This window comes from Fukomys damarensis, unplaced genomic scaffold (assembly GCF_012274545.1).
Source record: "Fukomys damarensis isolate Sample0158 unplaced genomic scaffold, DMR_v1.0_HiC HiC_scaffold_23, whole genome shotgun sequence".
Lineage (NCBI taxonomy): Eukaryota > Metazoa > Chordata > Mammalia > Rodentia > Bathyergidae > Fukomys > Fukomys damarensis.
This window is the reverse complement of record NW_022900935.1, coordinates 10,975,881-10,991,132: the sequence shown is the minus strand read 5'-3', so window position 1 is coordinate 10,991,132 and position 15,252 is coordinate 10,975,881. Positions and strand designations below refer to the sequence as shown.

The 15,252-nt window shown below is 39.9% G+C and overlaps 1 protein-coding gene across 2 annotated transcripts in view; it reads left to right on the top strand.

The window, feature by feature from the left end:
• The window catches only part of Cdc42 (cell division cycle 42), a 41,882-nt gene that overhangs the window by 423 nt on the left and 26,207 nt on the right, over window positions 1–15,252 (top strand). The gene's annotated exons all lie outside the window — the stretch shown is intronic.

Here is a 15,252-nt window from a genome sequence, read left to right as displayed (position 1 = left end):
TGCCCCTGGCCCCTGCGACCCCGGGCCTGGCTCCTCGCGCCTCGCGCTCTGGGTGGGTCTGAGCTCGTGGCTCCAGTCCCTGCGGTTCCTACCCTGGGTTGAGTTCCTCCTGTTTCCGTTTGCTTCTCCAACTCTCCGTGCTTATTCAGTTGAATAAGCTGAAGCTTCTTTTTCAAGGAGTTACCTAACCACCTTCAGACACCTTCGTGCCCCTGCGACCCCGGGCCTGGCTCCTCGCGCCTCGCGCTCTGGGTGGGTCTGAGCTCGTGGCTCCAGTCCCTGCGGTTCCTACCCTGGGTTGAGTTCCTCCTGTTTCCGTTTGCTTCTCCAACTCTCCGTGCTTATTCAGTTGAATAAGCTGAAGCTTCTTTTTCAAGGAGTTACCTAACCACCTTCAGACACCTTCGTTCAGTCCCTTACTTATTTCTCTTACTGGGGGAAATTTTTCTTTGTTCTTTTTTTTTTTTTAAACCCTTCCCTTTAAGTCCAAGAGAAATGCAGTGTTGAAGATTACGTCATCTCAGTAAAAGGGGCTAGAGTTTTAACTCTTTGCAAGTCAGGGACTCACCAAATTAAAAAAGCATTTTGCCGCCCTAGTCAAATCACCCAGTGGCTCATCCTGCTGCTTAACAACACATCCCACATTTAGAGATGGTTTTTTTTGAAATCTTGTTACCTGTGTACACCGCCGCCTTCAAGGTGTCTAAAAGCCGGGAAGGTTTAAAATTGCACAAGTAGTTTGTGCCAGGGGAAACAAGTCATGAGGCAACACCTACATCCACTTGTCTAGGCATTAGCTTTAAAGGTCCCCTTGACTGTACTCGAGTGAACTTACTTGTGGGAAGAGTTCTTTGATCCAGAATGACTTTCCCAGATTGACTTCTCCCTTATGAGTTACTTGATGTAGAGAACCTGTCCAAGTTGGCTCAAATGGTGTTTGTGGCAAGGATGTATTGAAAAAAAGAATTAGCGTGATCTTTGCTTGCTAGATACTTTAGTTTTGTCAATAAAGACAAGGCTGGGATTTTATTTTTATGTGTGTGTATGTGTATATGTGTGTCGCGCGCGCACCTGGTGCCAGGGATTAAACCCATGGCCTCAAGCAGGTTAGGCAGCCACTCTGCCACTGATATAAATGCCCAGCTCAAGTTTTGGAATTTTAACCAAAAAATTGGAGATATTTTCAGATATTTGGAATCACAGTTTGTTTCCCAGGAGGTTAGATGCATCCTAAATTTTACATCCTTTACTCACAATAGTACATTAATATAGAAAAATCTGAACATCGTGAAGCTTATGAGATCCAGTTGTATAACGCATCCTTCTAAGAGTAGTTCATGTTGGAACAAGTATTCTTCCATTGTTGCTTATTTGTAGGGACAGAACAGTTTGCTTGTTAATTGCTTAAAGGAGTGGTAGGTTCAGTCAGCTTTCTGTAGTGTGTAGGTGTTATTGATAACTAGGTAGGTGTGGACTTGGAGCTTCTGAAATACATGTTATCCTTAATGTGGTATTTTAGGAACGCTTATTTACTGCTGTATTTCTTGAATCTTCTGTACTTAAATATGTATATATAACACTAACTTGTATCTTTTGAAAATGTAAAAATAGTATGAATTTATGTTGTTTAGACTGACACGAGTTACGAGATTGGTGTTAGTGAAGTATTAAAAATGAGTTCCTTTCCACTGATTTTTTTCAAGACATGAAAGGTATAGCCTTTATCTTTAGACTGTTTCCATATTATGACCAACACCTGTGCTTAGTAAACTTGATTAGGAATCTCAGCCAGCTGTTGCAGCCTAGCGTACTGTATGGACTTTAAAACAGTGTATGAAATTTCATTTGTGTGGTGCTTGGGATTGAACCTAGGGCCTTGCAAAGGATTTGTTAGTACTCCACTACAGAGCCACGTTCCCAAACATAGTGAGATTCTTTTTTTTTTTTTTTTTTTTTTTTTTTTTTTTTTTTTGGTACTTGGGATTGAATTTGGGACCTTGTGCTTGTGAGGCCGGCAGCGGAATCATTGAGCTAAATCCCCAGCCCTCATAGTGAGATTCTTAAAGCCAACCAAACTGGGCGTGGTGGTATATGCTTCTGTAATCCAGCACCTGGGAGGCTGAGGCTGGCTGGAGGATCACTGTGAGCTGGAGGCAGGCCTGGGCTACACAGTGAGTTCAAGGCCAGTTTCAATTACATAGTGAGACCCTGTGTTTACAAAAAAAAAAAAAAAAAGCCCACCAAGGCCAAATCTTGACATTTTTGCTGTGAAGATTTGTTTTTCTTTATTATGATACTTTTTTCCTACTTGCAATTTTTTTCCTCTCAAAACTCAGGATTGAACCCAAGGGGAGGACCCTACCTGCTGAGCTACATTTCCAGCTCCTTTTTTACATTTTGAGACAGTCCTGCTAAGTTGCCCTTGCTGGCCTTGCACTAAAGATCCTCCTGTCTCAGCCTCCTGAGAGCTGGGATTACAGGTGTGTGCTATGCCTGGATTCCACTCTCACTCTTGGCTTCCACTTATAATATTTTTTCCTGGTACCAGAGATCAAACTCGGGACTTTGTACTTGCGAGGCAGGCACAGTGCCGCTGAGATAAATCCTCAGCCCCCTCCACTTGTAATTTTATGGCTTACAGGGAAAGCAATTCTAGGTATTTTTAAGATAGTTACAGTAATAAATATTTTAAACTAAGGGCTGTCAAGCTTGGAAAACTTTGAAGTACAATTTACTTTGCCTGTCTGGGGAGCGGTAGTGACAGCCATTCTTGGAAGTAAAAGTCAAATTATATTTCTACTTGTAGATACATTTTAAATGTATACATTGTTTTAGTTTTAGCTTTTTAAGATAAGCAATAGTTAATCACTTTAGGCTGCAGGACTTCCTCTGAAGGGGAGGGATGTGTTAATATTGTGTTCATTTATTTGCCATAAACTGTGGTATATCTATGTTAAAGGACTCCTTGTAGGCTTTTATGAGAATATTTATTGTTCTCTTAAGAATATATTTGTTATCACTTTCCTCCATTAGAAGGTAACTTTTTTTTTCTCGTACTGGGGATTGAACTCAGAACTTTGTGCTTTTGAGACAGGCATGGTGCCACTGGGATAAATCCCTGGCCCTAGAATGTTACTTCTGTGTGGGCAAGGTTTTGATCTAGTATAGTCATCCCTGCGTACCTGGCACCTAGAATAGTAGGTTTTTAACAATGCTTGCTGAATTAATTTGATGATGTCTGAGGATTGGCATTTTCCTTTCTGCATGTTCCATAGGCCTTTTCACTGTGTTTCTTGGGACAAATTTTGTGCTTGGTCAGCCATATATCCATATTGGGGTTCACTGAAATGATGATTACCAGTCTCTTCTTGCTTGACCTTATACATTTGTTCAGTCTAGTATCTTCTGCAGCTGCACTTTCTGAACCATTTGCCATCACTTAGAAAATCTTCTGATGTGTGAGCGGGACATGGTGGTGCACACCTGTAATCCCAGCACTCTGAAGCAGGAGGATTGCCACTTGTTCAAGGCCAGCCTGAACTACATTGGAAAACAACAACAACAACATTTTTTTCAGATGATTAGTGTCCCTCCTTCACCCTCTTTGGGGATTGAACCCAGGGTCTCCTTGAGTAGTAGCCTAGGTAGGGCTTGAATTTAAAATCCTCCTACCCTCAGCCTCTCAGAGTTCTGGGATTACAGGGAGTGATACCCTACCCAGCATGATAGTTTTCTTATTCTACTAAAAATTATTTAGACTTAATTTTTATTTTTTTACCTTTTGTTTGGAAATAGCTTATTTTTGCCAGTTTTACCCCTTTACAGTATCAGATTCCTGGTCCTGTGTGCTTTGTCCCTTATGAGTTTCTATTTTTAGTTACTCATTTCTTCAGTGCAAAGTAGTTTTACTAAAGCAGTTTTCATTAGTGCCAGCTCAGCTGTGTCTGCCATTGCTGCTATTAGAAGTCTGGATGTCAGAACTCTTCACTAGGTGTTCTTGGGACATTGGTATCAAAATACTTATTTTGTGACGTGAAACCAAGTGTTCTGCCACTAAACTGGTGTCCCCCTTTGCAATTTGAGAAAATTATTTTGACCTTGGAATCACCTATTACTACTTTTTTTTGTTGTTTTTTTTTTAACTGGTACTAGGGATTGAACTTAGAACTTGTGCTTGCCAGGCAGGTGGGGTGCCCCTGAGCTACATCGTCAGCAATTTTTTGTGTTTTTCAGGTGGGGTCTTGCCGTGTAATTCAGGCTGGCCCTGAACTCACAGGCGTGGGCTATTACACCCAGCTTGGAATTGGCTGTTATGTTAAAGTGTTGGTGCTTTGTCAGCTGAAGAGAGCCTCTAACTTGACTCTGTTGCTTTCTTTTGTTAACATCTTATACTTTAATAATACCCTTTTCCCAAAAGTAAGCTATGCATTTCCACTTCTTGTGTTAATTCTTCTGCTGTACATTGAGCAGTATACAGTACCACTATTTTATCACTGTGACTGATTAAAAGCATAGACTCTGTAACCAGACTGGGTTTAAGTCCTAGCTCTACCATTTATTAGCTGTGTGCAGTCTAAGTAACATCTTTTTGTTATTGTTGTTTTTTTGTTTGGTATCAGGGATCAAACTCAGGACCTTGTGCTTTCGAAGTAGTCAGTGGAACCACTGAGCTAAATTCCTGGCCCTAAGTAACATCTTTTTGATCCTAGTTTTCCACCTGTAAAATAGTATTGCAGTAGTACCTACCTCACAATGTTGAAGATTAAATCAGTTAATATATGTGGTTAAGAGTGTTCATTGGCACATACATTATGTAGGTAGTTACTGTCACTGTTATAACTTCTGCTCCTTTACCTTTGAGAGGCTGTGTTTACCCCAAACATTTTTTTTCACTTGTATGTATTTTTGCAGTGAGGGAAATAAAACTCTGGGCTTTGAGCTTGTTAGGCAGGAACTATACTACTGAGCCACATGCCCCCCCAGTTTTTTTAAAACTTATTTTGAGACAGAGTCTCACTGTGTAGACAAGGTTGGGTTCAAATTTGTGATTTTTTTTTTTTTTTTAAGACAGAGTCTTGCTCTATATTTCAGGTTGGTCTTGAACTCACTGTATAGTCCAGTATAATCATAGTATGGTAGCCTTCCTAATGCTGAGATTGCAGGTGTATACCACCATGCTTGGCTTAAATGACATTTTTTTTTGCGGGGGGGGGTACTAGGGATCGATCTCAGGACGTTGCACTTGGGAGGCAGATAGGGCACCACTGAGCAAATCCCCAGCCCTTAAATTTAAGACATTTTATTGAAAACTAATTGCTATGAGTAGGATAGTCTAAGCATATGATCTGGATAGTGTATATTGGTTATGAAGACTTATCTGAAATATATAGCTGGCATTTAGCTGGTCCAATGTAGTGTGTTGCCTGGTTTCTTTGCTTTAATAAACCATATCTGCAATCAGATGGGAAACTATTAACTAAAATCTAGTCTTAGGGCTACTATTCTGGACAAATTCTATTTTTTAAGGAATAGATTGAATTTATTTCTCTAATATGTTCCTTTCCTTTTAACTATTTGGTGTAGGAAAGATTCTCCTGCACTGTCTTTATGCAGTGCTACAGCAATGCATCCATATCAAGGTAGCCATAGAAGAATATTTGTGTGCCCCCCTAGGATAACTGGAGAGACTACCCTTTCCTGGCTAGAGGGGCTACAAACTGAAGATGCCAGGAGAGCTGGGGGTCGGGAGATCAGTGTCTCAGGCACACTGTCCAAGGGACAATCTGAAGCTGTATATTGTTGGATATAAAGCCACAGTCTTCCTTTTTGGTAAAAAGATTGTCAGTATTTGTTGTTATTTGTGAAAAGAGCTGAGAACCGTTCAAATGAACTGATAAAATGGGAGCAAAAAGTGGAGGTGGAATAAAAGAATCAAGTTAATTAATGTTAAACAATATGAGGAAATAATAAGTTTAGTAGAAGAAAGCATAAGCGGAGTCTCAGCTATCATCTGTTTTCCCTGTTAGGCAGTTTAAGAATATTTGTAGTATTTTTGGTTTGTGTTAAAGTGTATTTGAAAAACATATGCAAAGGGGAATGGACGTTTAAAAGAATAAGAATAAAGTTTTCTTCAAGAATGATTGCTATCTCTGGTTTCAGGGATTTTCTTTTTTTTTTTTTTTCTCTTTTTCTTTTTGGTTTTTGAGGCAGGGTCTCACTATGTAGTTGAGGCTGACCTGGAACTCACTGTGTAGACTAGGCTGGTCTCGAACTCACAGTGATCCTCCTGCCGCAGCCTCCCAAGTGCTGGGGTTACAGGTGTGCGCCACCACACTGGGCTAAAGCTGAGCCACTAGTCCATAGATTCTTTTTTTTGGTACTGGGGATCAAACTCGGGTCCTTGCACTTGCAAGGCAGGCGGCAGAACCACTAAGCTAAATTCCCAGCATCAGGGATTTTCATTATGATTTCACTGTAGCTGCTATACTTGTTTCAGTGGCTGAATACTGTTTGAGAGGGACTCCACTCTAGATCCCTTTTGAAATAGAATTGAAACACCTATATCACATTGTATTTTCAGAATCATATTTAAGATTGACAGATTACAATTGAAACACCTATATCACATTGTATTTTCAGAATCATATTTAAGATTGACAGATTTTTAATTTTATTTTCTGTGGTGCATGGGATTGAGCCCTCGTTGTGTATGGTAGGCAAGCATTCTATCACAGTGCTGTATTTTCAGCATGACAGTAAGATTTTTAAATGAATTACTAGGTTTTTAACATGTAAGTTATTTACCAGGCAACCTGTGAAAAAATGAATAATTCCTATGAATATCAATGTTAAGGTTTAAATAGTATCTAATATTTTCATTTGTTTCAGAAAGTAATACAAATAAGATTGACACATAAGCTAGGAAGTGTTTGAATTATTAGGTCATTTTTATTTGCTTTGCTCATTCATTATAGGGTAAAAAAGGAATTTTAGGTATATTTTATAGATCACTGATGGGGGGGTAAAAGATAATTTTATTTTTTATTTTTTGAGGTACTTGGGGTTGACTCCCACACCTTTATATGGAGCTATATCCTCAGCCCTTTTTAATTTTTGATTTTGAGATAAGGTTTTTCTAAGTCACTAAATTGCCTGGCTTGGACTCAAACTTGTTACCCTCTTGCCTCAGCCTCCCAGAGGGCTGGTATTACAGGTGTGCACCACCACTCCAAGCAATTTTAGTTTTTAGAACTAAAAACTGTGTTGTTTAGTGTATTTCAGAAGGATGTTTCTATGGGTTTGATTATGAAATTGGGAACTAACTAGTTGTTACAGCTCCATCTTGTAAACTCATGATTTATGTAAATTTCTTGAAGGTTCAGAGAGGTTAGATTGTCAGAGCATTTATTTAACTGTTTCTGAAACTTGTTTGGTGGAGGTGGTTCCCCCCCTTCCCATGGAACATTTTTTTTTTAAGGGTCTCACTATATAGTTGAGACTGACCTGGAACTCACTATGTAGCCCAGGTGGGTCTCGAACTCACAGCCATCATCCTGCCTCAGCCTCCCGAGTGCTGGGATTATAGGCATGAGCCACCACGCCCGGCTATTTACTTTTTTTTGGTCCATGGAACATTCTTTAGAGTTTTGAGATAATAGATGGGGAGACACTGGTGTCTGGTGGTTTAGCACTGTGTAGGCACCAGTGCTGTTAGTTTGTCTGGGCAACATTTGCTGTGGATAGAAAAACTGGAAAAAATTTTCTCTTAAGCTCTCATCACAGGTGAATGGTAGAGACTTTGGCAGAGGGATGGAGAATTTATTTTTGTTCTGACCAAACCCCACAGAATTGTTGGAAACCAGTGTGGAATGCCTCAAAAAACTAAAAAATAGACCCTCCATTTGACTCAGCTATCTCCCTTCTAGGAATCTTCACAGAAGAGTTAAAATTATCACATTACAGGGATACATGCATACCCATGTTTATTTTTTGTTTTTTGAGACAGGGTCTCACTATGTAGTTGAAACTGACCTGGAAATCACTGTGTAGCCCAGGCTGGTCTGGAACTCACAGCGATCCTCCTGCCTTAGCCTTCCGAGTGCTGGAATTACAGGCGTGCGCCACCACGCCTGGCAAAAGATTGTTGTTTTTTTATTTTTTGTACCAGGGATGAACTCGGGTCCTTGTGCTTGCGAGGCAGGCAGCGGAACCACTGAGCTAAATCCCCGGCCACACACCCATGTTTATAGAGGGACAATATGTAATAGCTAAAGCTTGGAAAGAGCATGTGACCACCAACAGATAAATGAATAAGGAAAATTAGGCACTGCCATAAAGAAAGATAAACTTGAGACATTTGTAGATAAAAGGATGCAGCTTAACATAATGTTGAATAAGTCGGACACATAAGCTCAACATTGTGTAGTTTTTTTTTTATATGAGAAACACAAAGAACAAAATAAAAATAGGAACTAGTGAGTTCAAATACTTCATCAAATTACAAATTCTGTTTTAAAAAAATTCAATATATATGCTAATTGATTTCATGTATACTGCTTTGTCTTAGTTTATTGAAAGATTTGTATTATTTTTATTTTTAGTTTATTTGTTTTTTGTGGTATCGGGGATTGAACTCAGGACCTTGCGCTTGCCAGGCTGGTGGTGGAACCACTGATCTAAATCCTTGGCCCTATTTTTGGCTTTTTGAGACAAGGTCTTGTTCCATAGTTCAGGCTGGTCTTGAACTGTAGCTCAGGCTGTCTTCAAACTTTCAGCAATCCTCCTGTCTCAGCCTCCCAAGTGCTGGGATTACAAGCTTGTTGCCCCCAAAATTTGTGTTATTTCTGTTTATTTTTTATTTTATTTTCTGTTTATTTTTTAAAGAATCTTTTTGGTTTATGTCTTGTTTTGTTTTGTTTTTTGAGACAGGGTCTCCCAATGTAGTCCAGGCTGGCCTCAAACTTGGAGCAATTCTGCTGTCTCAGCCTCCCAAGTGCTGGGATCACAAGTGTGTGCCACCACCCCTGGCTCTGGTTTATGACTTGTACTGAATAACAACTTTGAAGTTAACTATACATAGTGTAATAACTATTACTGTTCTTTTGTTATTTGATTATAAAATTTTGGTTTTGATTAAAAAAAAAATTAAAAGAAGTGTTGTATAGTTAGCTACAAGGGACTGAGATGGACCTGATTATGTTATATTGAGGGCCTGTGTCCTAAGCAGTTGTTGTAAAGAACTGGGGATCAAACTTGGGATCTTGTATTTGTGAGGCAGGTGGTGGCACCACTGAGCTAAATCCCCATTCCTGATTATGTTTTTTCTTTTTGAGACAGGGTCTCATTATGTAGTTGAGACTGCCCTGGAACTCTTTGTAGCCCAGGCTGGTCTCGAACTCACAGTGATCCTCCTGCCTCAGCCTCCCGAGTGCTGGGATTACAGGTGTGCATTACCACGCCTGGCCTGATTAAGTTTTATATGAAAGAGATTTTTGAGGTATCTGTGTTGGAGTTAATTCCTTCTGAATTTAACGTTGGACAAAGGTATTAGAAGGGAGAAGCAGACCAATATTGGGACTGAAGAAATGATTGTCCTTTGGGCGAAAGGAAATTTTGGAAATGGAGTTACTGTTTCCACTTTATTCTATTCTTGGATCAGTAATCCAGTTGAATAACTTGTTTTCCAGAAAAGCTTGCAGTAATATCAGGAGACAGGCGGGAGAACCACTGAGCTAAATCCCCAGCCCTAAAAATTATTGTTTTGATAATTGATCAGAGATTAATTTAGGATCAAGATTAATTTATGTTCTGGGTATGATATATGTTGAAGATCTGAAAGTTAATTTTTCTTCTGACCCCAAATTCTTTATTTTTAGTTGTACAAATTGGTGGTTTTTGTTCTTGATTTTAAAAATGTCTGTCTTGTTCTCATCTAAGTATTAAGATGAAATGAGTTTTTACAATTAAAAAATAATGCATAGATGCAGTCTTTAAAATAGAGCTAATCAGGCTGAGGATTTAGCTCAGTGGTTCTGCTGCCTGCTTTGCAAGAGCAAGGTCCTGAGTTTGATCCCCAGTACCAAAAAAATATAAGAGAGCTAATCAACGGCAGAGATAATTGGGAGGACCTGAATTGTGGAGATAATTCTTTGCATCTGTGTGATTCCTTAACATTATACACTAGCTTAATTAATACCTAAATGAATTGTTTCAAAATCCAGACATTTCAGTTATAAAACTAAGTATAAAATTATTTACATTTACCATTTCATTGAGATACACTTGCAAACTGTGATACATATACACTTTTTGAAGATGCTGCTTTTTTGTTTTTCTCTGTCTAGTTTAAGAATTGGTAGAATTATGTCTTCCCTCAACTCTATAGAGTTGCTTGTGGCAATATAAAGTACATTTGCCCTTTCATATCTATAAGGTTTGCCTCTGCAATTTAACCAATCATAGATGGGAAACACTTCAAAAAAATCCCAACAAATTGTGTCTGTATAGAACTTGTACAGGGAATGCTAGTGTCATTTCTTAAACGATGCCTTGTAACATCTATTTGCATAACATTTACATTGTATTAGGTATTATAAGTATTCTAGAGATGATTTATGGAGTTGGGGATATACCTCAGTGGTAGAGCTTTTGTCTGGCATGTGCAAGTCCTGCTTGAGGATCAATTCTCACAACTACAAAAAATGAAATATGTAGGTTATGTGTAAATACTGTGCCATTTTATTTTATTTTTGAGATAGGATCTCACTTTGTAGTTCAGGCTGGCCCTGCAGTTGTTCTGTAGCTCAGGCTGACCTTGAACTTGGGGCAGTCCTGCTGCTGCCTTCTGAGTGCTGGGGTTACAGGTGTGAGCCACCATGCCCGGCCTGTGCCATTTTAAATAAGGGACTTGTGTTTTCTTGGATTTTGGTGTCTGAGATTGTTCCTGGAACCAGTCTGTCACAGCTATCAAGGATGTATTTATTTATCCCCTGAAAATGATACTGAGTGGCTTGAAACACTTGGTGTTTACTTTATTTAATGAACTTTAGGAGTTAAAAATAGGATTTTTCTCTTTCTGAAGTGTCCAGATAGAGGGATAAGGGCCTCCAGATGATGTAAGGAAGATTAAACTCCCAACCTGTTAGATGTCTAATATGCTGAATTCATGTTCTCTAAAACTGAAGAATGAATTCTAGGAGCAAAGGAATTCAAGAGTAGGAAATATTTATTGAAGGATAGGTAGCTCCTGCCTGACAGGGACAGGAAGGGCCCTGGAAAGTGGGTTGTCCAACAAGCCTATTTCTCAAAGAAATTTTATAGAGCAAAATTATGAGGTTGGTACAAAATCATGAGGTGGGCATAAAGTAGATAAAACTATGGTCAACCAATAAGATAAGTATAGTTGCTTAAATAATACTAATCCAATGGAAAGCAAGTTACTGGCGAGAACAAGGACCTTACCTTGCCTGGAAGGTGTGGGTCAGGATGTCTTGGTCCCCCACCCAAGGTGACATGCCTGTTTAGAATATCAGTCATTATTGTTTATCCCTTGGGGAAGTACTGTGTGTAGTCATTTTATCTTTATCTTGAGGCCTGGCCTTCGACAAATGCTCCTCAGCCTCCAGCCACAGTTGTAATGTGTTCTTGTTTTCTGCTTTAACTTCTTTGAGGGCCTAGCCCTGTCTGACTGCCTGTAATATTTGTAAATAAGTTAGCTGTCTATAAACTATGAGCTGTTTTACCATTGTCTTCCTTGTGCCTGTGTAAATATGTCTTTTGCTCCTGCAAGCAAGTTTGCAGTGAATATCCTTGTATTTACCACTGTGCATACTTGGAGAAGGACATTGAAATGGAATTGCCAGATCAAAGACTATACCTTTTATTATTCTAGTGGTCTTGACATGAAAGACTTATTTCTTGTTAATCTTGATTTTATTTTAAACAAAAATTTGCCTTTTCTATTCTTAGTATTTTGTATTTTTTTGGAGATGGAGTCTTGCTATGAGTTCAGGCTGGCCTTGAACTAACAGTGAACTGCCTGCTTTAGCTTCAGTAGTGCTGGGATTTTAGGTGTATTCCACCACACCTGGGTCTGTTTTAGTAATTTCCCCATGTGTCAGATAGTACCCAGCCGTGTGGGATATGATTGTTATATTAGGGGACCAGGATAAATAATACTGCTCAAAAGCTGAGAAAAAGAAGTATCAATTGTAATTGAAAATTAAAAAATAAAGCTATATTGATTGCTCTTAAAAAATGAGGGAGTGGGCCAGGGATTTTAGCTCAGTGGTTCTTGTGCCTGCTTTGCAAGCTCAAGGACTTGAGTTTGATCCCTGGTACCAAAAAACAAAACAAAACAAAAAAATGAAGGGGTGATTGGGGATGTAACTCAGTGTGAATGCCCTAGGTTCATTTCCCAGTGCTGCAAAAAATAAAAAATGCTTCAGATTTGCAGCAGTCCTCCTGCCTCAGCCTCCTGAGTACTGAGATTACAGGTATGTGCCACTATGCCTGGTGTACTCCTGATACTTTGAAGGAAATATTTTTTTGGGGGAGGGGGGTCATGTTGGTATATTTATATGTAAATACAAAGCTGTCACTGTAAGATATTAAATATGAACATTAGTTATTACTGAATCTGACAGTCCATGGATGTTAAATACAAAATGAAATGATTGTAAGAAATAAGAATATACACATTCAAAGAGCTTATTACAGTATAAAATTACTGAGGTCTGGTCAGCTGCCAACCTTATCTTCTATAGTGGAGGAAAAAGGTGTGGAGATCTTAGGGAACCTCTTAGGAACACAGAATGCTGGGGACTCTCAGTTCCATCCCTGCATATCAGGCTGGGGGACTGGGAGCAAGCAGGGACAGGTGACAGGGAACAGTGATTGAGGGGATCGCTTCACCCAGCTGGGGTGTTAACGCTTGTTACTGGCACAGAGCCTACCCAGTTGGAGCTCTAGGACCTGACAGATGGCAGACAGGAAGAGTTGGGTGTCTCAGTAGCCACAGCATAGGAAAGGAACCTCCAGCAGAGGAAAAGTGGCCTGCTTGATCCCTGCGAGGGATTCTATGGTGGGTTTCTCCCTCACCCCTTGCTCCCTTCCTTTCCTGCTCAGACTTCCTACTGGTTGCTCTTGGCTCTGCCTGTTCCTGAGTTCTTCTCTACCCCATCCTCCATTCCTACAGTGAGACAGGAAAGGCAAGGCCTGGCTTGTGGAGGGGTCTGTTCCCCAAACCAGCAGAGTAGAGAAATCTTACTGTAATCTCCTTTCTCTCCTAATGGGTTACTTTATTAGTCCTCTTATTTTGTATTCAGGAGTGTGTGTGGCTTTCACATTGGAGTGTAGAATACACTTGCCATAGAAGATTGGTAAGATAGGATTCTAAATTTGCTGTTTCTCATTTGGAAAGCTTATATTAATAAACTGATATTTGAGTGTTAGGTGTTATATGTGAAGTAATCCAGTTAATTCTCATGAATGACCTATGGTGTTGATGCTACTTTCTCCGTTTCACAAATGAGGAAATAAAGCTTGTCCATAGCCATATAAGAATCATATTCTTCATAAGAATATGAAGGCATAGTGGCAGAATTGGTAGTGTATGCCTGTAATCCCAGCACTCTGGGACATTGAGGCAAGAGGATTGCAAGATTGAGCCCAGCCTCGGCTACTTGGCAAATTAATTGAGACCCTGTCTCAAAGTAAAAAAAAAAGACTGGAGATATAGCTCAGTGTGAAGGCCCTGGGTTCAATTCCCAGTACCAACAGAGGGGGGCGGTTGTTGAACAGAATAAAAGATGGCTGCACAGTTTCAGTCCTGTTTCCCCTTAGGGCAGAGATGGTGAACTTGGTGTTACTTGTTTTTCTTTTAAGACAAAAGGTGTTAAATGTGTGAGTTATTTTTTCTAAATAAAATCTCAGCACTCGGTTTTAATTGCAGTGTTGGCACTTTGCGATAAGTAAGTGGGTTTTGGGTTCACCATCTACTGGTGACCCTTGTGGTGGGTTTCGATCTCCTTCTCCATGCTGTGTGGTGCAAGGCAAGAAGAAAACTCAGAAGTTAGAATTAAGAGAGTAGTGGGGAGCCGGGATGGCCATTGGTCAGCAAGCAGCAAAAGACCCTGGCTAGCCAAAGCTGCTGATATTTGTTGTTGACATCGTAGGTTAGAGTGCGAGGACTACATGTGGTTGCTAGGGAAACATTGCTGACACAGCTAAGGCTTGTAAGAGAAGAGACAAAGCATTCTTAATTTTGGGAATGGAGTTTGGGTGCAAGTCACTCTGACCTTAGCTGCCATGTTATCTAGTCATGTAGGCTTTGGTGGGACTCACTTCTCAAAACAAGCCAATTGTGGGGTTAACTCTTTACAGCCTGCACTGCTCACAGCCTGCTTTGGGCATAATCAGTAGGGTGGTCCCCCACAGCCATCCCTGTCCTAAGGTATCTAGACCTCAGAGCTCTGGTAGACTCAGGTGATTTGGCAGATTTGAGACAAGCCAAATGTACTGTTACCTTTTGTTGTACCATTGTTTGCCTTACCACCTTCCTGTGTGTGTTGAGGGTTTGGGGGTATTAGGGATTGAACCCAAAGCCTTGTCATGTTAGGCAAGCGCTCCACCACTGAGTTACATCCTCAGCCTTTTTTCTTTTGGAGATAGGGTCTCACAGTGAAGTTCAGGCTGGCCTTGAATTCGTGTGAGCCTCCTGCCTCAGCCTTCCAAGTGCTAGGATTAGTGTTTGTGTGTCACCAGGACCAGCCCCAGTCTTTGTTTTTCTTCAAATTTGAGATGGGGCCTTGCTAAGTTTTCCATGTTGACCTTGAACTTGTGATCTTCCTGCTTCAGACTTCTGAGTGACAAGGATTACAGGCTTGCACCACCATACTGATTACCTTACCAGTTTTCCTAACAGCAAGATTTTGACTTTTATGAATTTCTTGTTCGAATAAATGGGATATAAAAAATAAAAACAGCCAGTTAACTCCTAGAGGTATATTAGGTGGCCTAGGATGAGCAGAAGAAAGTAGGAAAAAATTTAAAAACTTCTAACAACACATTTTATAAAGAACATGATTCAGTAATAATGTTTATTGCCTCCCATTTACTTTACTATGCTGAGAAAGTAGTTGCTATATTTATATATATATAACAAATTATTTCTAATAAAGTTTGATCAATTAAAAATGGTCAAAAGGGCCGGGGATTTAGCTCAGTAGTTCGGTGTCCTGCCTTGCAAGCTCA